The 24,643-nt window shown below is 42.9% G+C and overlaps 1 long non-coding RNA gene across 1 annotated transcript in view; it reads left to right on the forward strand.

Moving 5' to 3' along the window:
• The window catches only part of LOC110365387 (uncharacterized), an 82,300-nt gene that overhangs the window by 18,603 nt on the left and 39,054 nt on the right, over positions 1–24,643 (forward strand). Inside the window, exon 3 of the long non-coding RNA XR_002424846.2 lies at positions 6,084–6,240. This is a non-coding gene — a long non-coding RNA (uncharacterized LOC110365387). The remainder of the gene's footprint in view (positions 1–6,083; positions 6,241–24,643) is intronic.

Here is a 24,643-nt window from a genome sequence, read left to right on the forward strand (position 1 = left end):
TAAAACCAGAAACATAGCCCTCTCCTGCCCCAGAAACGATAATGTCCAGTCATACAGTTTGTATGGAAACCACAAGTGTTATCTAAATTTACTGTAGGCCTTTGTTTTGCTTTTTATCTATCTTGTTTTTCCTAGTCTTCGGTATTCTGTGCTTGCTAAAGTTATTCAAGAATGCAGCGCCAAACAACGCCCTGTTGCTGCTCTGCAGCTTTTATATGAGAAGATAGCTTCTCAAAGGTACTCATGCTAGGCAGTTATAGCTACCTTCGCCCACATTTAAGGTTGCGCAATCACTTCCATTATGAGTCTTTTTGTTTGTTTGCTTGGGGTTTTTTTTTTTGTTGTTGTTGGTTTTGTTTTTTTTTTTTTCCCCCAAGTTGCTTGCAACTTTGCTGAATTCTAACATGCAGGCTGAAATTTTCCATGCCAGGTGTCTGCTGCAGGCCTCTTTTGCTTAATTTGAAACAAAACAATTTAAATATCACCCATTTCTGACACAAGATGATGCAAAATGTGTACATCTGCCCACATTAGTGTACATCTACCCACATTAGAAACCCTACCATCAATGGAAAAGCTTTGGTGCATTATTTCCTTCGTTCTGCTTTGGAGGTCAATACAAAGCTGCCCTGCTTTTTACAAGTGCCTTTATCATTACTGTGGTATTTCTTGAAGTCTGAAAACAATGTAGGACTGCAGCACGCAGGATGTGCCTTGTTGGAAAGAACCTAGAGTTTGGAAACTAAATTCTGTAAAAATGTGCCAGCCTTTCACATAGGAACCAGCTCAGCCTGAAGTGTCACAGCAGTTGGCAGCACCTGCCTGACCTCAGGCACCAGAGAGAGGGGGTCAGCCATGGGCAGAGGCTTTTCCTCCCCAAGCCTGGATCTGTTGTTCATGTTCAGCACATGATTTTGAAATTCCCTGACAAACTAGGTACTTGGAGGTTCTTCTTAGGGTAAATATGCTCATTAGCCTTTCACTACCCCAGATGACATGCTCATGTTACAACTACATATGATAATCCTTGTGAGGACTAAGGTGAAATTCCCATATTGCCATTGTTTATTTTTATTTTAATACTTTGGGAACCTTATGGGACATAGCTCACGTAACACTGTTAACATTGCAGCCGTTCAGAAGCCAGGACTGTCCTTGCAACCGTATTCAGCCGCGCTTTGTGGCATGAAAACGATGTGAAGGATATAGAGAAACAGTGGAGAAATTATGATGTCAAGGTGACCGACTGTAGAGCTACATCCACCTCCAGACTCTGCTCATTAAACCGTCTCCTCTGTGACTTATGACTCTTCCCTGAGAAGCTTCAAAGTATTGCTATTTTCTTTATGTCAGGTTTCTTCCTCTCATCGTCTCTCTCTCTGGCTTATGTTAATGAAAGTGTTACTATATCGTTAATAAAGAGCACATATGTGGCTAAAAGCAAGGGTTATGGCAAGACATCAGACCTTTTCTCCTAATAACTAGGACTTAGAAAGAAAAGGAAAGAGTGCTTCTTTTGAGGTGCATAGATGTTTTATTTATGCCTTTTCCTCTTCTGTCAGAAGCTGTAGGAGCAGGTCTGTGATACTGCCACAAGTGCAGAGCAGCTAAGAGACAGGTCTGCTGTAAGCACAGACAAGGCGGGTCTTTGCCTGGGGCAGCAGACTGCTGCGGGCTGCAGGGTCATGGTTGCCACAGTGCCTGCCTGGCCAGTACAAAAGCTTTGGCTACTGTTGGAGATGCTCCTGTTGCAGAAGGCACCACAGTCCTTTCCTGGCAGCTGCTGCAGGCCTTAGTACATGAGGACAGGGGTCTTTTTCTTTAAAATGCAGAATATTGAGTTCTAGGAATGAACTACATACCTGATTGACACTTTGCCGTTCATGAGCAATGCAGTCATATCAACCTCAAGCCATCTCATGAGTCTCACACCATTGTACACCTTCTTTAATTCTCTCCCCAACACACATTAAAAAATACGAAAAATGCAGAGACAAGTCATGTCAAGAAATAATACACATCTAGCCTTTTTTGAGTATACAAACAAAACCAGCTAGACAGTTTTCTATATTTTCTGGTCAAATTTGCACTTGGGATAAAAATAAAAATATGGATGACCCCTGTGACTTCAAATTTGACTTGTGTTGTGTACTACATCAGGACTGATCCTCAAGGCAAGACCACAAGCCAATTTTCAGCTGCATTCAACTTGCAATAATTTATAATGGGTTCATGAAGCTGAAAGTGTGCATGTTTGAGAAAGGTTTAGTGCTAGAGTGGCTGTAATACAGGATCTCTGATACCCTGTTGATGTTGCTTAACTCTTAATACTAATGACTTTTAAGTGGCTTAGTTATCTTAAACTGCTCTAAAGCCTTAGATCGATTTAAGCAGTTTAGCTTATAGTTGTGCCAGTCATGGTTCACAGGGTTGAGGTGTCTTGATTAAAGCAGTGTATTGTCAGGAAGTATGAAGACATACATTTCAGCTCTGATGAATGTTCAACATTTTGAAGAGATCATCATTTCCTCTTTTTTTCCCTGATTTTTCTTGTAAATAGAGGACTACCACATATAGAAATAGAGGCTTTGCAGTATTGAGATTCAGGGCAGACATGGATTTCCTAACATTGATGAAGTTCCCAAATATTAACTCTGGAACTAAGTGTTAATCTGAAAATCTGAAATGATATTTCAGTGCTCTTTGGCGTCAGTAATTTGCTACGTTACTTATTTTCATTTTTTCACTGGTATCTTAGGATTTTTCCTTAGGAGTAGATAACTGAAAAATGCCTATCATCTCTTAAGTAGTGCTTCTCATCTGCTCATTGAAGCAGTGATTTGCATTGCCCACTTCAATTTGAAGAAAGACAGTTGACAAAAGTTTTAGAGGTTTTGCAACAGCTACTTTGTTTTCACCCTGACCGGGTAAGAAGTCAGAAGACACCAGAGCCTCTGCTTTCCCCTTGGGGAGAGAACTCACTGTTCCCACAAAACAAGGCTGAACCAAGGCCTGAATCTAGGAGACCCAGCAGACTAGCAGTCTGCCTGGAAGCACTTGTGTAAGAGGCAACAGTAGATGACCCTCCCATGCATCAGGAAGAGTCTCAGGACATATAGAAGAGAAAGGGTAGCAAAGACCTGGATTGGGCAGCAAAAACAGAGGGCCCTGAGGTTGGTTGCACTGACCACAAGCCCTGTGGCCGTGTATTGGAATGTATTAGCTTTGCTAATCATCATCTGCATAGCCTGGTTTTTGCCAGCACCAATTGATTAGAATTATATTCTGCATTAGCACTGTGTTGCTGAAAGGTTTTCTGGAGTTTAAGCTATGAAGGAAGGTTGCAACCCTGCATTTCTTTTTAGTGCCCCTTATGTTGAAAGGTCCATGGCTGGGTGATTGGCCTCATCTTACTATCACAACTCCTCACTCCTGCTGAGAGTTTATTTGCTCACTGGCTGCAAGCTCTTCCAGAGGAGGATTGCTCTGCCATTAATTCAGTTGGAAATGTAAGAATGGACAACGCTGAGGGAATGTTTGCCTGGAAGATGCTTAATATGCTTGGCCCCTGCTAGGAATACTTCACTGGCAGTAGTACTGTCTCTCTAGTGAAAATCTTTACAAACACAGAAGAGAAAAAAAGCAAGAGGAGTAGAACACTATGGCTGTCCATTTGTCCTGGGGTAGTTTCAGGAAAATCCTTCACCAAGGACAACTTTGAGTTAAAAAAAATCCCTTTTGCTAGTGTCACAAGCTCTAACTGGTGAAAAGAAAGGGTCTGTTTGCATTTTTGCTGTAGGCATAATGTTTAAGTGTTCCAAATTTTTAGATAATGCCACAGAAACAGTTGAGAGATAAGCAACACAGCTGTATAACAAAGGAAAAGACAATGCCAGTTGTGTTCCTGTGGCCTTTCATTTGCTTTAGTTTTTAGAGCATATCGAGCACAGACACATTAGTCAGAGGTACACATGGCGTGTCCTTTGGGCTCTGCCTCACTTTTGTCATTTTAGGATGAGACTGGGAACATTCCCTTGCTCACCTTTCAGCAGTCATTCTGAGTCCTTCAGCACTTTACTTTATAAATACACCCACTAACTGCCTCGTGAGGAAAGAGGCTGTTATTGTACCCAGGCGACTCATGGGAAACTGAATGACAAGAGTAATAAATGGTTTATCCAAAGATACATTGAAAATCTTGGCAACTCAGGGAGTTAAACCTCTATCTCCCAAGTTCCAACCTTTCATTAAGGCCACTGGACCTTAGCAAAGGATGCCTGCACTCTCCTAACAAGTTTGTCAACACACCCACTTAAAATCTACAGAATAAGAGCACACAGAGAAATCTGATCCTTTGTGTTAGATCAGAATTCAGAAAAACAAAACAAAACAAAACATTAACTCTTTAAATCTGAAATGCTACTTGTTACCTTTAAATAGCCATACTTTGTTGCCAAAAGCTCTGGGTTGCATGTCCAAGTTTACCTCACATAAAGGCGTCATCAGTTCTGGAACAGGATGTAGTAGCAATCCTACTGAATCCAGCAGTTTTGTAAGAAGTCGCAGAACAGCTTATAAAAAGGATGAAGCAGAGATGATTTGTGTATTTGTAGCCTGGCTCAAGCTTTTCTAAAGAGTTAACAGGTAAGAGTGACCAGAAATTAAAACTACCTGCCTTGTTCTGCTGGTTCCTAATTGTCCCAGCAAGTTCCCTCATTATGGGAAGTCATGCAGGAACCAAACAAAGGCACACAAAAAACCCCCATATGTGGAGTTATGGAAGAAAAATGGAAAGTACATTTGGAATCCAGAGAAAAATCTCTGTGCAATTAATATGAAAGAAGAAAACATAAAGCTCAGAAAAGGCTTCTCTGTTCTGTTGTTTGAGTCAATAGGGATTTAGTAAAGAATTTTTCTCTATCAAAAGGTGAAGGAGTAACATTGCTGTCAAAGAGGGAAAACATGTCAGAGCCAGAATCTTCACTTGGTCTGTGATGTCAGCCTGTCTTTATAAAGCTGTGAAGTCATTGATGAGGCCAGCATAGTGCCTGAGCGATGGATAAGTCTTGGCTTTCTTTCATTGAAGAGCCTGGAGAAAGCAGCAGAATCAAAGGTGGCTGTGCAAAGGTGGTGCTCTCCTGAACTACCATTCTTGCCATTGAGAGGAAAGATGGAGCAAGAGAGGCAGTGCTGGAAGGAAAGTTAAGTCAAAATAGGGTCCAGAGCACAGGGCGGGGCAGGAGGAGATGTGAGGATTTATCCCAGTGCTGGAACAAATTATTGTGAACCTCAATATACAGTAATCATTCTTGAGCTGAAAGTGTGGATCTTTGAATAATTCTCCAAGGCAAAGAAAGTGATCTCAGAATCAAAAGGGTTTTCAATTGAAACCTCGGCTAAAATGAGATTAAAGTGCAGACTTGTGCTTAGCTTGACCTCATTTTAGGACTGAGGATGATATTCAAACAATGACTGAAGATATTTTTAAAGGGTTATTCCTGTTCAAAGAATGAATGAAGTTTGAAATAATTTGCTAAATATAACTACAGAAGACTTGTAGGTCAGAAGGGTACTTTTTGTACATGTCTGCATTGGACACTAGATAATCTCTCTCGTCAAACCTCTGCTTCTCATTTGCAAAGACTGGATGGTACTCCTCACCTCTTGGAGTTGAAGGAGAGAACCTTCCAGAGTGGAGTGAGCTGTATTCTGCCCTCACAGCTATTTGCCTTACAGTCATTCTAAGTTTGATGTGAGAACTGGAAGAGAGAGATTGGCTGTGATTTCCATGAAGTAAATCTCCTTTCTAGAAAGAATTGCTTTGCTTTTCTCCCTGCAGACATCAGGCAATACTTCTCTCTGACCCTCGTGGCTGAATTTTGAAGGCAAATTTATCCTCTGTTATTTGCAGATATGTGTCAGCAGGTTAACGGGGAGGTATGGAGAAGAAAGGTCACACCATCTAACGGAGATGCGAGTGTCAGGGACTAGTCCCACAGTGAGCTGTGAAAGATCTATGACACAAATTATGTCAAAAGAAGCAAAAGCTAACGTTTACCTCCCCTTCAATTTAATTCTCTCAGCTGCAGAGAAATAAAGCAGAAGAGAATTCAGGAATAAAGTCTAATCAGCCACGTGCTGTCAAATGGTTTCACCTGCTCCTGGGAGCACAGGCTGACACAGCTGTGAGACACAGTCCCCACCACTATCCTGCTCTGAAAAAAGGATCGCGTCAGGGAGGTGAGTACTGCTCATAGAATTTTGTGCTGACTAGATAGCTAAGTGAAGCTATAATGGACTATGTCTTTTTTTTTCTTAAGGTATTCCACTTTGTGGAAGATTACAAATTGCATTGATCGACCAGCTTTATTGAACGGAGAAGGACTCTGAAAAAAACAAATTTCTCTACATCTTAGACTGGCCAGCCAGAAAGAGTTAGAGCTTGTGATTTCTAAGACTCAATCTTATGTGTTTACAATAGGGTTAATATCCTTTCCCTACCATCTCTCAGAGTTGTTCTGAGGATATGTATGTTAAGTGGTAACAGCAAAAAAGTGTTTTTTCGTAGTACAACATATAGCTGGGTATGACATGACTACAGGGCACACACATTGTTCAGAGCTGCCCCCACTAAATTGTCCAAACACTTCATTGTGCTGTGGAGACCTGAAGTATGAATCTGTGCTGAGAGAACCAAGGAGAAATATGCACAGGGAAAATAGAAGTTGTACATTCAATGCAGGATTCAGCTTGTGTGCAGGATACAAGGTGAGGAGATTGATGTGGAATGAGGACAGTAAGGATGAGCACATTTGTTTATTTGATCCGTGGCTGTATGAGATGGCAATTCCAGTTCTAGGACCAGAGCGAATGTACCATGGCTGCATGATGCACAGTGCTGAAATGGTACATACTTACTCTGCTGTGGCAAATGCTTTTTAAAGAAGTGAAGGGACACTCTGTTCTGGCAGATTGTGTATCATGCACAGTCTGCCTGTGCTTCACTGGCTTCACGATGACTCAAGTATGGTCTGTCCTTCCACAGCTGGTATAAGTCCCCTATATGAATATAAAGCTTCCTAAATGCCATCTTGTGAGCTTCGGCTGAGAAGATTATTAAAATGTGATTGTATGCTTGTGTCTGGTCCAGATGAAATCTATAGCATGGTGACCCTGTAGTGTGCAGGCCACATATCAATGACTGTAGAGTCACTGTTCAGGTTCATCGGTTCCCTGTGCAGAGTGTGGTACAGGTGCCTCGGACAAAACAGTTTGTGATTCTGCAGGTGGAGATTGTCTCACAGTGCCTTACCTCTCACAGGGAACAATGGTTTCATAGGCAGTTCTAATCTTGGCATTTCCTACCTGTGAGTGCATGATTTTGTGCCCTTGGTGATGTTCTTTCTGTGTGTCACATGTTCATAAGTCTACGCTTGTGAGCATTTTCCACACAGTACTTGGATATTTTGTCTGTAACTCTTTAACAGTGTGCTTTTGTGTCTTTCTTTGCAGAACTTCTTCTGCTGCTCTGTTTGTAATCTTTAGTGATCAATTCTGCTGTGAAATAAAGCGGTCTAAGACGTGATTGCTTAAGCACCTACAATAATTAGACTAAATGTTTTGGCACTGAGGAGCTGCTCTAAACAGAGCTGCTTTTGTGGTGGATTCCTACTGGAAGTTATTGAAGTCTCATATCAGTATTTCTTGTTAAGTTTTAAAACATACTGCTTCCTTTATTATCTACAACCCTAGCAATTCTCTTTGTCATTCAACAAATTAATAACCCAGCTGTTTTAGAAGCCAGTTTTACATCTGAACTTGAGGGTGACTTTCACCAGAATGCAATTCAGTTACATGTTGTGTCAGATGCCATGTGCCAGGGCCAACCTCAAACAAATACTGAGCTGGTTTGTTACAAGGCTCTTGGAAGTGGGGCTGCTTTCATGCTTCTGCTGGGAAGGGATGAGAAGCGCTCCTCACCATGAAGCTGCTCCTTACGTCCCTAACCAGAGGCTGCTGGTGGCTGTTGTCCCATTAGGAGCTACCGCAGCTGACCTGATTTTCAAACGGGAGCTTGCCCTTGGTAAGATCAAAAACATTCGCACTGCAAATTGAGTGCACTTTTAAATAAATGCGGCACTTCTCCAGAGCAGTGTCAATTTTTCAAGCAAAAGTGAATTTAGCTGCTGTAAGTATGAGGAACAGATACTGAGATCTACTCCTATGACAAAAAAGGGAAGGAAGTTAGGGGTATGGATGGGAGGAGCAGTGGTGGTGACCAAGCACAGGGATGAGAGGAGTGAGGACAGGTCATGCTGCTGGCAGTGATGTTGGAAATAGCAGCTGTTCACACACTCTGAACCCAGTCAACCAGAGGTGGTGGCAGCAGAAGACAGTCGGATTCTCCAGCACTCTGGAACAGGCAAAATAGACAGTTGGGTCTCTCGCTGATTCAAAAAAGCAAAACTCATGGGTTGAGATAAAGGCGGTTCAATAGGAGAACAAAGGAAGAGAAAATAACCACAATAATAATAATAGAACATACAAAATGAGTGATGCACAGTGCAATTGCTCACCACCTGCTAATCAATCCCCAGCCCACCCCCAAACAGCGATCCTCTGGCTAACTTTTTTCCCAGTTTATATAACTGAGCATGGTATGGAGTATCCCTTTGGCCAGCTGGGGTCAGCTGTCCTGACCATGCCCCCTCCCAGCTTCTTGTTCCTCTCCAGGCTTCTTGATGAAAAGTCCTTGACTTGTTATAAACATTGCTTGGCAACAACCAAAACATCAGTGTATTATCAACATTCTTCTCATACTAAATCCAAAACACAGCACTATACCAGCTTCTAGAAAGGAAATTAACTCTGTCCCAGCCAAAGCCAGCACGCTGGGTCATAGTTGGTTTGTGTGCTTTGGTTTCCCACTCTGGGAAGTTAAATGCTTTATTGACTCCTAGAGCCAGCCCTACACCTTTCTATACATAGCATTCAAACATTTCCCTTTTTATTTGCATAGCACTACTTTTTTCCTCTCGCTGCTAAATCCCTGCTCATTCTTATTTGTGGTCCATTTAGAGGGAAAGACCTTACTAGCACTTTCATAATAAGGATGTTCTTTTCATTCAAATAATAGCAGTCTGGTTGCACTGAACATCTTTGTTTCCATCTCCTTCTCTCTACCTTTGCAGGGTGGGCTGCGGCACACATTGCAGGTCTAATGTGAGGGATTGTCTCTTAACGGGCATGGCTGAAGTGTCCAAAAGGACAATAACCATTCCTCTAAATTGACAATGAAGGTAAATATTAGCTTCATTAGCGGAGACTTCTCTCTTTTTCATGCCAGCACACAATTTCAGTGTTGCAACAGCATTTTTAGTTCTTGTCTGCTAAGTGCCAAGGCCATGATGACTGGGAAACTCCCTACATGCCTGAATCCAGGAGAGCAGGGGGAGAATTTTCCCCTGTCTTGCAGCCAAATCCACTTTCTTCCAGCACAGCACAACCCTGCTACACAAGCTTCAGGCTAGAAGTGTTGTGAGAAAAGGGTGACTGACCAGGAAAAGATGGAAGTGTGGCCAGGAGGCTGGTGCCCCAGATACCCCTGGCATGGAAGCTGCAGCTGTCTTTCAACAGCAGCAGCAAAGCGCAAGAGAAACAAGCAGCGTCTCTTTTGTCTCTATCAGCAGATCAGCACTGACTCTAATACAGACAATGTGATAGGGGGGCAGCTACAGTTTTGTCTGGGCCATGGGGACCTGCCAGCTGGGAGCTGAGGCAGTGCTTCCATAGGAACAAGGGAGTGTGGGCATCACCCAGAGTAACAGGATGAACAGAAAGGAATTGGCAGATGGAAATGGAGAGGGTATCATGTTGGGGAAGAGGTTGATGTTCAGGAATACTTGTCCTGAGGACAGTGCTAGCTTATTGAGGGCTTTGGCTTGGAAATTGCAGTGTACTCTGTGATCCGAAGGTTTGAAAGAATATTTGGCTTAGCAAGTGCAACAATGGACCTGGAAAGCCAAGCCTGCTCACAGAGTAACACCCAAGAGGCAGTTTAACTATATCATAGGCTTGAATAGAGTTGCTTACTAAATTGCTAGGCCTTGCTGTTGAATAGGAGTAGCAAAGCTTTAAAATGCAGCTTCCTATCCTTTTCCTGTTTTCTCATACACAAAGTACATGTGGCTGGCTTGTTTGGATCTCATAAAAGGCTGGAGGAGTGTTTCTGTTCCACTGGGAGAACAGCAGGGAGAAGTTTCCTACAGTGACTTGTGGGCAGGCTGGATTGGAGCAGGGCCCTTGCTGCTCCCATGCAACCTATTGTCCAAGCAACATCCCACATGGAGGGTACTGTGTGCTCCCACACAGAGAGCGAGTATAGAACACTTTGGGTACTGCAAATGATTCCTTCCATCTTCATACATATAGGCTTTCATCACAGAAAGCTGAGCAACCATGCAGACATTTTCACCAGTTCCACTCTACCAGCTTATTTCAACGTCTCAGATTGTGCACTACGGGGTTTCCTTAAACTGAAAGAGCCTTCTGATAACTCAGAGGTGGTTACCCAGGCCTTTGCGCTGGCTTAAAACTAATCCTTAAAAATTACTTTAAAATGTATTTTGAAAATCCGTTTTAAACTTAACTAGTGCGATTTTCTTGTGGTAGCAGAGGCAAAGAGAAGGAAGGAAGGGAAGGGGATAAAGGTGGACCATCTGTGTGTGTATATACCTGCTACCTTTAAAAGCAAGGCCTGGCTGAGGCATTTGGATGTCACTGTTTCTTTTCTCTTTAGGAACCAGTCTAGAAACTCTTATGAGCTGCCAATTATTGACAATACACCTGGGTGAGGTTTGTACTAGTTACCTTCTCATTGGGATTTCAAACAAGATCAGGAGGGTAGAAGCATCCTTGGAGTTGAGAGAGGGGATAAGCAGGTGTCATAATCTCTTAAAATTATGCCCCCTGACAACAGCTTGCTCTTTTCCTGTGGACAAGTAATTTAGTTTTTCTGTGCCTGAAAAATTGGCAGGATGGCACAGTCTTCTTTATAATACAGGCTTCAGGTATTGCTACTTCACTTCCCAGCATCATCATCTTCTCTTTCACTTTCTCCTTACTCCACAGCTCATTCCCGCTCCTTTGCCTTTGCATGTTACTACTGTGTTCCTCATCACTGAACGTTTTCCCAGCAGTATGATCAGTCTGGTAACTGCAGAGGCTATAAAATAAAACGACAACAACAACAAAGCTTTATTAGTTTTGTTTGGTTCTCAGTTGGAATAGTTACACCATCTGGTTTATGGAGCAGTGCACAGTTGAAGGTTGAGAGGTGAAGATGCCACAGGGAAGGAGTGAGGAAGAAGCAGAAGCAGCAGTTGCTGAAGACCTTGCTGCTTTCACATCCTTCATATTGACAACCTATGGCCTCCATTTCAGCATTAAAGAGTAATGAGAGAAGGTGCTCTGAGTCATCACTAAAAGATGTTTGCAAAGTGTTTGGAGATCCTTACAGATACCTTGCAGAGAAATGTCCTTGAAGAAAAGACATGTCCTTTCTTTGCCTACAAGATTTTCTAGTCAGGCAGTAATAAACAAAAATCGTTGCAGGTCATGGCAGGCCTTAGAGCATGGACTCCCACTTGGGAGGAAGAATCCTGGATCATGTAACAATCACATGTTTTGAGAAAAAGAAGGGAGAAGAGATTGTTACTTTGCAGATAGTTTCATGTTTTCTAATTGCAAGAAGGTGGAGAGAATACTCACAGCTATGGGTCAAGGTTTTGACCCTGTTCAGTATGCAGTGGGCTGAGCAACATTTGTCTAGCAGGCTGCAACTGTTGAGAGCAGCAAGGCTATAATTTTGCAGTTACCAGCTTAAATGTTATAATTCTCCCATTCCACCATAGTTGTCTGTTGTCATTCTTCTCCTCTGACTCAATTCTCCTGTCTGTGGTGCTGGCACAAACATTTATGTCTTAGTGTTGTGAAACAGATACCCATTTTGATGGGAAAGTTATTTTTCATCCTGAGCTGATTCCACAGCCAAGTGCACAAACCCTGGTGTCAGCTCAATCAAGAGTGAGGTGTAGGAGTATGAATGAATGATTAAAGGTAAAGAACACCAAGGCTTTTTAGGCCAGGTTAAGCAGCAGTGGTGTCTCAGTCCAACCAGAGTGAAAAAGCGAAATGAGCTCTTGCCTATCTTCTCAAAGTCTTGGCTTTTGCTTTTCTAAAAGGCAAATGAACAGAAAATATGCAACAAGACTTGACCGCTAATTATAGCCAGGAGAGAAAAGGAGGAAGGGAAAATGTAAACAGGTTGAGCAGAAAGACCTTACAAAAGCATTTTCCATTGCAGAAATCTGTTTATGCAGGAACACTCAGAGGTAGCCCTTTTTCAGTGCGTCCCCTGATTTGGCTGCAAGTTCCCTGCTCTCATTAGGTTCTTTATCCGCCACTGAAGTACTGGAGAGATTCACCACTGCACCAATGCACCAAGAGCTGCGCAGTCCCGTTGCCACTTTTGGTCACCAGCAAGCTGGATTGCCTTCCTGATCTGGCTGAAAACTTACTCAGCCAAAATCACTAGATCTAACACAAAAAAGTGGCTTGAATCGTGCAGCAGCACAGGGGCTGAGGAGTTTAAGCCTGATGTGGAGTGTCCAGGGGACACATCAGAGACCTGCATTTCCTCATCCCATAGGATACCTAACATGGGAGAAAGAAGGTGGTGTTCAGTGAGCACGGTAGCCATGTAGTGCACTATACTTAATACTAGGTAGATGTTTACAACAAAACAAGAGCTCTACTTTACAGAAACACTGAGATCAGGGGGTTGTTGCCTTAAATGTTTTGTACATGAGACCGAAGTACAGTGGCTCTGCTCTGAAAAGCCTCTAAAGCCTCCAGAGACAGGTCCGATGTGGTGGAAAAGGTGGTCATTTGCAAGGGACCATTCAGCATCCATCAAGTAACAACTCCTCTGCAGTGACATTGGTGATTTTGGAGGGATTTAAGATGGGAGTTCAGTGAGGAGAGAGTTGCTTTTATGACTAGAAGGAATGGGTGAAGAACAAGTAGAAAAGAGGGAAGATAAGTGGGGATCAGTTGTGGAGGGAGGCTGGTCTGAAGGGATCAGAAAGTAGAATGTAGGACCAAACTGCTATTTGAGAAGAAATGCCTAATTTAGAGTTGTAGAGAATGTGGGTGACATTGTGAGTACAGCTTTGAGCTTGCTAATGTGATTCTGTGTCTGTTCCTGTCAGCCTCCAATACAATGACCTGTGCACCTTACTCTATGCAATAGGTTTGGTTTGGGGATTTTGTTTGGTTTTGTCTGTTATTTTTTTTTTTGGGGGGGGGGGTTTGGTTTTGTTTTTGTTTTTTTCTGCACAAGCCTCTATGACTCTGGGGTGGAAAACTCCCCATGGCTCTCTAAAGGGAGTCAGTCTTGTGTAGTTACTGGTGGATGTGAGGAATATTTATTTTTAGGGGAGCTTTTGGAAGTGGAGGGACAATAGAAGGGAGGGCCCATGCAACAGCAAAAATATCTTTTTTTTTTTTTCTCCTTTACTTATATGCTGCTGCTGTACACTGCAAACCCCTTACCCCAAATATGGCTGTATTTCAAGAGCAGGAAAAGTCCTTGTAACACTCCGTGGGATCCCACGGGATGGAATGCACTAGGCCAATGTGAAAATTGTGCAGCACTTGTCCTTTAATTGCCAGCTCTGTCCTTGCTCGTGGAGTCAATGTGCTCTCCTGACTGGACTCCCCATAGGCTTTTTGCCAGCCCAGATCTGTAGAAATTCTGCATCATTTTGTATGGTGGTGGTTTCGCATGGCACAGCTTTAAACATTGCAGGCCGCTTCTACTTATTTTTTTCTTTAGTGCTTGCTTGCTTTTATTTCGCTCTTTGTTTCTTTCGCCGTATTGTTCATTTATTTGCACTCCCTTTGTGCCTTGTCTCAAGGCTTTGAGCAACGTCTCAGTGCAGGGAATTCATTGTGCTACCACGTCACAGTAGAAAGAGCTGCCATTCAGAGACAAGGGAGTATTTTTTTTAAAGGGGAAATGGTGTTATCCACAGCCTCATGTTTGTCAGCACAATGTACAAAGGCTGTCCACTTTGGCACAACTTTGTCTCCTACTGTTTATGACAAAGTATGAATTGAGGAAGAGAGAAATTATGACAAAGGAGCAAGTTGGAGCCTGTAAAAAGAGAGAGCAAGCAAGCAGAGCAAATATCCAAAGCCACAGGCCATGGAGAGACCCCATGGAGTGCAGCTGCGATTTGGTACAAGACATCCAACAAGTGGGTGGGAGCAGAGAGCAGAGTCTACACTTCTGTGTGAAGTGTCACGTTTCTGCTCCTGAGCTCCTGCAGTTTACCAGCAAATGCATTTGGTTGGACTTGATAATCTTAAGAGTCTTTTCCAACCTAAATAATTCTATGATTGCCTTAAGCTTGTCCCAGTGTAAACTTGCACTCAGATGTTCAGCTGTGAAATGCAGCAGGTACACACCCCTACTTCTGAATGCTGGGAGCAGACAGGGAAGTGATGTAATTGCCAGACAGTCCTGCAAAATCTGTCCCTGAATAGAAGTTAGTTCCCTGGAGTTCCCATGTGAGATTCAAAATAGTAGAGCCACCACAGGTGGGAACGGCCGTGTCAGCAGTGAGAAGATTAACTCCAACGGATATGATAAAACAAGGGCTAAATGAAAGAAAAAGCTGACTGCTCTCAAAGTTAAAAATATGAACAGGGATGCTTGGAAGGGAAAAGGTAAGGATGCTTTGTTAACTCCACTTCAGTACATTGCAAACGTGGTACTTCACTGAGCCCAGGCAATAAGGTGCATAATACAAGTCCCATTGGTGTTCACTGTAGTAGCTTAGGCCTGCACAGAGTTCAGCCTACTAGGGCTCCATGAAGAAACAGGAGGTGATGGTGGAAAATGCAATGGAGACAGCTGGTGACTGTGTGCAAGAATGGGGAAGGAAACAGAAGGAAAGGTCTTGAAACTAGGCAGAGCCATAGCATTAAAAGCTTTATAAGCAAGAACGTCGATTCCATCTTGCTTTCTGTAGGTATTTCTGCTGATACCCGTGTGCAGTCTCAGCAAGCAGCACATACTGCAGGGCAGGAGGGGAGAGTGGTTTGAGCTGGTGCCCTATAGTGAAAGGAGAACTTGCAGAGTTGCTTAATACAAGTAGAGTCTGATGAAAGCACAGCTTTCTATCTGTGCTCGCTTTATACAAGTACTGAGCAGTAACTGGCTGGCCCTGTGTCTTGGTATTGGTCCTAGGCAAGAATGGGTAGGGCGAGCTGCTCTTGTATAAATCTGCTTGCTGACATTCATACCTGAACACTGAGATTTCAGTGCTGGTGCTGAAATGTGTAACACAAAGAAGTTGCATGCAAATACCTAATACTTGTACTTGAATGAGATTTTCATGTTTGTTCTTCAGATGCTGGATGTTTCTTTGCATATTATGAAATTCATAGCCTCCATTTCAGAGATCAGTGTGACTTCTAATAAGCAATTAAGTCCATGGCAAGTCAATCACTCTATAATTAGCTCCAATCTGTGTTCCCATTAGCTGAACATCCTTTACCTGCCATTGAGCAGCTAGCAGTAAAAGGTGTGAAAGTCCTCGTGACCTTGAAAATGCATCCAAAAAAACTGAAGCAATCCCCTCCAGCCAGATGCTTGCAGACTACTTGAGAATACATAGCAGGAGCTGTCTGTTGGATAAAACACTGCTGAGGAAATCCTAAACTGTGGTATTTAGTAAAGCTTAGTCCTTTTTATTAGTCTTGAGAAAATATGACAAGTAATTTAACTGATGGGAAAGTTAGGATAAACGCTTTTTGTCTGTATATCAATTTTTAAATATCTCTGGTTTTACGGGCAGGACAAGATTTTTTAAAGCTAAATAGTGTTGTAAAGACACAGGCACTTAGTCAGATTTTAAGCTGCTATCAGGCACTGCAGAGAAGATAGATACATTACTCACACTAAATTCTTAGTTATATATTGCATAAACCAGCTTGCAGCTTGGGTTTGGTTCTCCAATTGCTTTGAATGGATCTTATCTAGTGTTTCTTTAATATGCCACAATGCAGGGATAAACTCAGAAGCTAGTTATTCATTCCAGTATTCGCTTGCTTTTTTATCATCTGATGGTATTTTAGTGTGTGCATTTTTCAGCAGTTGGAAAAGACTACTAGATGTGCATTGTCACAGAGAAAACAGCTCTCCTGTCTCCTGGTTAACAGGTACCTCCTAGAATGTGAGCAAATCTAAAGACAGGCAGGATTTAGACAGAAGTATGTTCCACATCAGTGCTTCTCCCCACACACTTTTAATGGCAAAAATTGCCACCAACAGAATGATATTAACATAGTCTAGACGGCCCATCAAAACCATTCAGGAGGTGTATACAGAGCATGGGTATCTATAATCAGCTCTTTTTAAACTCTGCAACTTGAACAACTGTGCGCTGATCACAGCATTATTCTAATAAAAGAAAAGCTATTCCTCTGCAGAGCTCCCTTGCTTCCTAAGTCCTCCTTCACATCCAGTTCTCTGCCTTGCTGGAAGCCACGTACCTCACTGTGGTTTGCACATTTTGGCCTCTGAGGCAATGCAGACCAGTCATGCAAAAGCAAAGGGCCATTATGAAGAGGGGCAGAGGTTATATGTGCACAGAAAAACCTTACAGGTGTGGTAGGAAGATTCATATGTAGAAGGTGAGAAGCGGGTGTCCAGCACTACACCAAAGAGTACCTTGTGAAAGGAATTTAAAAAAAACAAGGTACAGGACTGATTCCGCAAACACTTTTGGGGTCACAACCTGTTACTAAAGCTGCGAGATGGAGACCAATAAGGAAATTTTATTCTGCAACAGTTTTTTTTGGTGGATGGATTTTAAACAGAACCACAGTATTTCCCAAAAAGAATAATTTCTAAGTGGGTAATTTAGATTCAGCTGGAGCATTTAGAGTGGCTCAGGGTGCTTTTCCTTCTTACTGCTGACCTTTTGCTTCATAAAAAGTTTAAAGACATAGAATTCTCTTTTTTCATTCTGCTAGACACAACATCATTGCCATCACTGTGTGCTCTTGCAATGAAAGTGCAACTTTACCTTGTATTTTCCCAAGGAAAACATTTTGCTGAAATATGTTTAGGACTTTGCTGTGAACAGCTTGTGCACACCTTGTGAAAGGCTTGGTTGCATTATGGGGAGCTGCAATCACAGAATCGCAGAATCACAGAATCACAGAATGGTTGGGATTGGAAGGGACCTCTGGAGATCGTCTAGTCCAACCCACCTGCTAAAGTAGGTTCACCCAGAGCAGATCGCACAGGAATGTGTCCAGGTGGGTTTTGAATGTCTCCAGAGAAGGAGACTCCACAACCTCTCTGGGCAGCCTGTTCCAGTGCTCTGGCACCCTCAAAGTAAAGAAGTTTCTCCTCATAATCAGATGGAGCCTCCTGTGCTTCAGTCTGTGCCAGTTGCCCCTCATCCTATCATTGGGCACCACGGAAAGGAGTCTGGTCCCATCCTCTTGACACCAAGCTTTGAGATACTTATAAGCATTGATAAGATCCTGTCTCAGCCTTCTCTTCTGCATGCTGAACAGACTCAGGGTCAGAGGAGCCTGCAATAGTTCTCTGTGCAATGAGCAGTTTTCTGCACTGAGGAGACTTCATGTGATTTGATTTACTACATTCTTCTAGAGAATTCTCTCCCTTAATTTACTTCCTCTTCCTGGGGAAACCAGTATGTCATGGTTGAGACAAGTAGTCTCAACCAAGTAGTGGGCGTGGAACTGGCTGACAGGTGGTACACAGAAGGTGGTGGTAAACGGCTCCTTTTCAAACTGGCAACCTCTCACAAGTGGGGACCCCAAGAGACTGATATTGGGCCCAACACTGTCTAACATCTTCCTATGTAATCTGGATGATGGGATCAAGTGTACCCTGATAGAGTTTGCCGATGACACCAAACTGAGGGGGGAAGTGGACATTTCAGAAGGGACAGCCACCCTGCAGGGTGACCTGGATAGGCTGGAAGAGTGGGCTAATAAGAACCTTGTGAACAACAAAGACAAATGTTAGGTCTTGGACCTAGGAATACATAATCCAGGAGCACAGCACAGGCTGTGCGGTAGCCATGTAGTGCACTATACTTTATACTAGGTAGATGTTTACAACAAAACAAGAGCTCTACTTTACAGAAACACTGAGATTAGGGGTTGTTGCCTTAAATGTTCCCTGCCTGGGAAGCAGCTCTGTGGAAAGGGACCTTGGGGTCCTGGTGGACAACAAGTTCATTGGGATTGAACAGTGTACTGCTGTGGCAAAGAAGGCCAAAAGGATGCTGGGTTGTATCAACAAGGACATCACCAGCATAGATAAAGAAGTTATTATCCCACTCTACTCAGTGCTCATCAGGCCATACCTGGAACAGTGTGTTCAGTTTTGATCCCTGCTATACAAAAAAGTTGTGGACAGGCTGAGAGGGTCCAGAGAAGGGCCACATGGATGATCAAAGAACTGAGAAGCCATCATATGAGGAAAGGCTGAGAGAACTGGGCTTGTTCAGCCTTATCACCATTTTCCGGTATGTAAAAGGTGGCTACAGAGAAGATGGAGACTCCCTTTTACAAGGAGTCACATGGAAAAGACAAGGGGCAATGGATAAAGTTGTTCCTGGAGAGGCTCTGATTGGACACAAGAGGGAAATTTTTCACAATGAGAACAATCAGCCATTGGGATAATCTCCCCAGGGAAGTGGTGGCTTCCCCGACATTGGACACTTGTAAGATTCAGCTGGACAGGGTGCTGGGCCATCTACTATAGACTGGGCTTTTGCCAAGAAAGTTTGAAGCAGATGATCCTTGAGGTCTCTTCCAACCTGGTATTCTGTGATTCTATGATTCTGGGATTCTGGGACTGGCTTAAAATGACCCAAAGGAAAGCTTACCATTCATACGGGTTGTCTCATCCAGGCATGGAATAAGGAATAGCTGCTGTGTACTTGGTGCACCCCAAGCTATTTCACAAATGCTGCTCATCATAGATAGGTGCTAACTAGGCACTGCAACTGTTACAATTTGACAGAGTTACTCAGCAGCTCCCCAAAATTTCATGCCTGAGGGAACATATCCTATCTCGTCACACCAGACAAATGGTTTTCAACCTTGTTCCAATTTGCCAGCCACTAAGAATTCCAGCAGAGGTGTGGGCTCCTGTGGAGAAAGTAGGTTTGCTTTTCTTGGTCTTCATCCACGGACTCCTTAAAAATAATTCACAGACCTCTGGGATCTCACCTACTGTGGGTTGACAACCACAGTACTAGATCAGTAAACAGATCCACTGGTGAAATGAACAGATCTGTTCCAGGATGCAAGTAGTGCGGAAGAAGGGTGTGAAGTTAGGAAGTTGGACCCCTTTCATTTGTTTGTTGTTAGGCAATGCGTTCTTGTGGATAAAGCACTGGTCAGGCGGTCTGGAGACTGGGTAGCAAACAGCACCTATAGTTGTGCAACATGCTCTGCAAAGCAGAAAGCATGGTTGGTGCTTGTGGAGAGATGAAATGGGTACTTAGCCCAATATTTTAGAGCCATAGAAGCAGTATTGGATAGAAAACTGGCTTCTGAAAAGGGCAAGTAATGAAGCATGGTTGTTGAATGGGAAAAGTTCTGAAAAAGACCTTTCCTGAGACACTGTATTATTACAGAGAGACATTTTTCTGGGACATTAACAAAGGCAAGTTTCCTAGAGTGATGACAGTAGTACAGTGCTGAAGATTTGGTTTCCATGTCCCAGTGCCACCAGAACAAATTTCCTCTTCATTGTGTAGAAGACCTGTTTCTCTTGTATTAGAGGATTCAGTAGGAGCATAGTACTTCATTGAGAAGTTTAGTACGTCTCCCGTTAAAACTGCATGAGCTGGCTGTGGTTCAGCCTACTTTTAAAAAATGCCATCAGCCTTTGAACTTTGCCAACAGGCTTTGGAAGAGCATAACATTCAGCTAATAAAATACAAGAGCTAGATTTTCCATTCCCCTTCCAAATCGCTGTCAGAAGACAACATCTTACACTTCCTCAGTAAGCTACTGTGCTGATGATGCTATCTATAAGACATCATGAAAGTGCTTGCAAGAGTTTTGAGGAGAAGTGAATATCCAGGACTAGGAGAAAGCCTGATGGATAGAAATATGAGACCTGTCTGGATGTTACTTTTCTAAGCTGGGATAAGTAAATGAGGGCTGCTCTCTTGCTGCTTGGATATGCTTCAAAATGCTGAACAGGTTCCTGCAAAGTTGCTGCTAATTCTTCGTATCTCACAATGACAAAATGTTTTAAGTAGTTCTTGCTGCTGTCCTGAACAGACAGTTCTTGCAGCTAGGTGTTTGGAAAGCAGAGAGTTTGTTTTTAGTGATCAGTTTTAACTGTGGACTAACAAAGAGTTTCTCTCAGATGGGGATATAGTACAGGAAGATCTTAAACCATTTCCATGGTTAGAAATGAAAGCTTCCAAACCTCTTCAGAAAGAACTTTCTGAAAGAGAAGATACAAGGAGGAGAGGACTGTGTTCTATCATGTCTCTAAGGAATCAATCCTAATTTGATGGTTGAAAAGAATAGCATGCTTGAGATTTAGTCTGTGTGAGGTCCAGAAGCAAGGGATGCGGGAGCATCATCTCTTTTGTAGGTACATTGAGTATTTTGAGCATAATGTTTGCATTCTGGCTGTCCAGTATCAGAATGAGTCTGGATTCTTTCCACTGCAGACAGACAGAACATCCTGTGGTTTACAGCTAAATCTTCGTGTTTGGAGGCAATCATGGATGATCCCAGATGATGACTCATGACCCACTGCAGTTGTACACAGATTTTATTCTACACCTGACCTCACGTCTTTTCCATAGGTCTGCTAAGCACTAAGGTGTCACATTGTGTGCTAGAACTTGCAAGGGGACAGTACTTGTCTAATATAATAATCTTGTAACTCCTCGAAGGCTTCTCAGGACCAAGACGTTCTGATCTTATATTGCCTTTAGTGTGTCTGCCCCCCACCTCTTTTTTTATCATGTCTACTCCTATGACATTAGAAAGCTGTCTCACAGCCACTCCTCTGCTGTTATTTTGGTGTAGGTCCCTGATTTTTGATTCAGAGACCAAATACAGTGACATATTTGGCATTTACAAAGCCATGTAGCCTATGCAGAGTATTGTCCAGATATGAAGCTGCTGACCCACATGCCATCTGTACGAATTAGGTCACCCTGGCTGTGTTTTGTCTTCACAGTACAGATAAGGGAAATGACTTACCCTTCTGGAAAGCGGGCTGGAAGTCAGTACAAGGATTTTAGTCCCAGCAGGACTTGTGCTGCTTTATTTACCAGCCCCAAGTGGGGACAATAAAAATAAAGTGGGGGGGGAGTCATGAAGTGCAAGGTGCACATTTTGCCCAAGTGAGAGGATGTCATATGTATGAGTCAGGGCACTGCTTCTAAACAGAAGTCTGTATTATCACGGCAATACAGGGAGATCCCAGCGAGAGGCAAAGATGTATTTTACTGATCTGCAAGTAAATGCATAAGAATAGACCATTCTTGTCCCACAGGCATTACAGTACATTTGCTGGGAGGGAAGTAGGAAGAGGATTCAGCCCATGGAGAATTGAGAGGAGGAATGGCTTTTCCCAAGTTGTATTAAAACTTGTGGTAGAGCCAAGAATTAAACCCCTTCTCCCTTTCACTGCTTAACCATCCCCTCTCCAAATGTCCCTCCATGACGGTGTCTGCAAAGCCATCATTCTGAAGAGCGCCAGGATCTGCCGCTGAAGTCACTTCAGTGCAGTTTCTCTCTTCCTCACCCCCGCACCCTTTTCTCATTAGCTTGAAAACTCCTATTTATAAACCTGCTCAAGCTTGCTTGTTAGGGGAGGAGGAGCCGAAACAGCACACAGACTGGGAGACTCAGCAGAGATGCAGGCAGAGCTACTTCTCACTCAAAGGGTAATAACCAGATGGAACAAGTCAGCAGGAAGAGTGCCTGAAATGTCACAGAAATGAGATCAAGCAACAGCTAGAGCTTTGTGTCTGCAGGCAGAAGGGGGAGAACCACAGAATCTCAGGAAAGAGTAAGAAAGAAGGGCTGAGTGGAAGCAAAATATTTAAGTGGACAAGCACACTGGACTAAATGGCCTAATCATCTCCCCAGACCATCACACTTCCATTACACATTTTTCATGCTCTCTCCCAGCCTCTCTGACAGTGATGAATAGGAGGCCTATAAAGCTGGCTTGCTGTGAGAAAGTGTGCCAGGCTCCTAACTGTGGAGTGACTTGTCACCTCTGCTGTTAAACAGATCACTCCCCTCCCTGAATCTCACTGAGGTGCTGTTTGTAAGCACCACGCTTGTTTAACTCAGACTTGCCTGCGATTTCTGTAGCACCTGGTGATTTTGTGCTGGCAAGCTAGAGAACAGGCTGATGACAACCTGAACCCCTGTGAGGGGAGGAGTACCTAAATAGCTGTCCTACATTGTATGACACTATATACAACAGCCTGACTTCCCTTAGCTTTCCTCCTGACTGTGTTTTCTGGTGATGATCCTGACATGAGCCAGCTATCTCTGCCTTTCTGGAGAGCCTTAGGACAATTATGATAAACCAGACAAGCTCATCTGCTACAAAGAAAGAAAAAAAAAAAAAAAAGAAGAAAGCCAGTTCCTAAGTTTTATGTAAAGAATAAACAAAACTGCAGTAACCCATAAGGAGTTACATTCATAGGGAGAAACAGAATCACATTGTTCAGAAAATCAGAGGAGAACAAAGAGGTTCAATGAGAACCCAAGACCAAAGCTGTCTCTTCTAAGGGGCCTGCATCCGCCTGCTGAACGTAACCTCTCTTCTTCCCTTTCCGGCTTACCAAATGATGTGATGGGGCTGCTCCCTGAGCTGCTTCTCCTCTCTGGACTTCTGACCCAGTGGAGGGCAAAGGACCTGCTGTCCTGAGAGCTCTGTTCGGCTATTTTCCAATCTGAATTGCTCCTGCTAGTCTCACTAATACCAGATTAATTCCCCTTGACATCTATGCTCTTAGGTGCTTTGTCACCTGATACATTACTACATTGCTTCGAAAAAACATTTTCATGCCCTCAATCTTACCAAGCTGAAGTCCCAATGTATTAAGAGAAAGTTTACAGATTAGTAAAGGACAGTTGTTTCCACAAAATGCTCAAAGGTGTCGAAGACAAGACACAACTGGTGAATGAAACAGGTGGACTGAGAGGATAAGACCAAGAGTTAGGGTAACAAAAGTGATGTGATATACATAATTGTGGCATTTTCATTCTGATTATTTTAGTGATGGCCTGCTGGACATACCAAAGCACTGGGAAACTCTCATGATAATACAAAAAAAAAATCTAAAAATAAGGTTACTGAATTTGCCTATATATAATTGCTGTCTTTGCTGTAGAAAACCTGATCCAGTTTGTGGTATCATCTGACACATCTTAGGTATTTAAGAAGCTCTCTGCTAACATCAGCGAAAAACAACAGCTTATCTAGAGCATGTCTCTGTGTCAGACACAGACAGAAGTGGGTTTTGAAATGAGCGATGAAAACTGTCGCGGGTCTAGAAAACATGGCCAAAGTGGAATGATTGAAGGAATTGGGTTTGCTGGGTTTAGGAGAAAGAAAATGGAAGGGGAATACGGAAAACTGTTTACTAATAGAGCTATAAAAAGAACAGAGATTAATTGTTCTCTGGTTCTGTGACAGAAGGGGTATGCAACGAATAGTGGCCAACTTTGTTCGCATAAGCAAAGATTTTGGTTTAAGTACCAGAAGTAGATTTATGCTGAAAATAGGAAGAAGCAGTGAAGCAGCCTTGAAGGCTGTGAAGTCCCTGTTTATGGAGTCCTTTAAGAACAAAGCTTTGTTACTCAGTGGTGGTCTAAGCAGTTTTACTTTGCTGTAAGGGACTTCCGAGGTCCTCCCAGCCCAATATTTCTGTTTTCTACTAAGTCTGTAGTTCTAACAGAGAGGCTGCAAGCCATAACGTTGTTGTATAAATAAAGATAAATGTAAATCTCTGTTGGCTTCCCAAAGAAGATGCTTTTATCTCAATGCTTTGAGATAGCTTCATTAGGTTTCTTTCCTTGTCTGAAATCTCTTGTTGATTATTCATATTTCTGTGACGTCTTTGTTTTGAAAGGGGTTTTCCATGTCAAATATAGAGGTTCCTAAACAGTGATAGACCTTGACTAATGGTCCTAATGGTCCTAACTTAAGCTCTCAGGCATGTGCATAAGACTTGAAACACTGCGGGCTCAACTCTGGAAGATGATAAGAACTGTGGCTCCAGTCCAACAAACTATATTTGTCCTGTGCATAGTCTGATTCAGCTGGACTACTCACATGCTCCAATCTAAGCACCAGGAAGGAGAGCAGTTAAATCAGGACCTATCTGGATAAAGAGAAGCAGTGCTGTTCTAATCATAGCAATGAACTGCAACCCCTTGTCTTTGATGCAGTTCCTCTGATGTATGCAAGGGTAAGTGAAACTGGATCTGGATCTGTAAGATCCTTTCTCACTCCAGACTC

This window comes from Columba livia, chromosome 1 (assembly GCF_036013475.1).
Source record: "Columba livia isolate bColLiv1 breed racing homer chromosome 1, bColLiv1.pat.W.v2, whole genome shotgun sequence".
Classification (NCBI taxonomy): Eukaryota; Metazoa; Chordata; class Aves; order Columbiformes; family Columbidae; genus Columba; species Columba livia.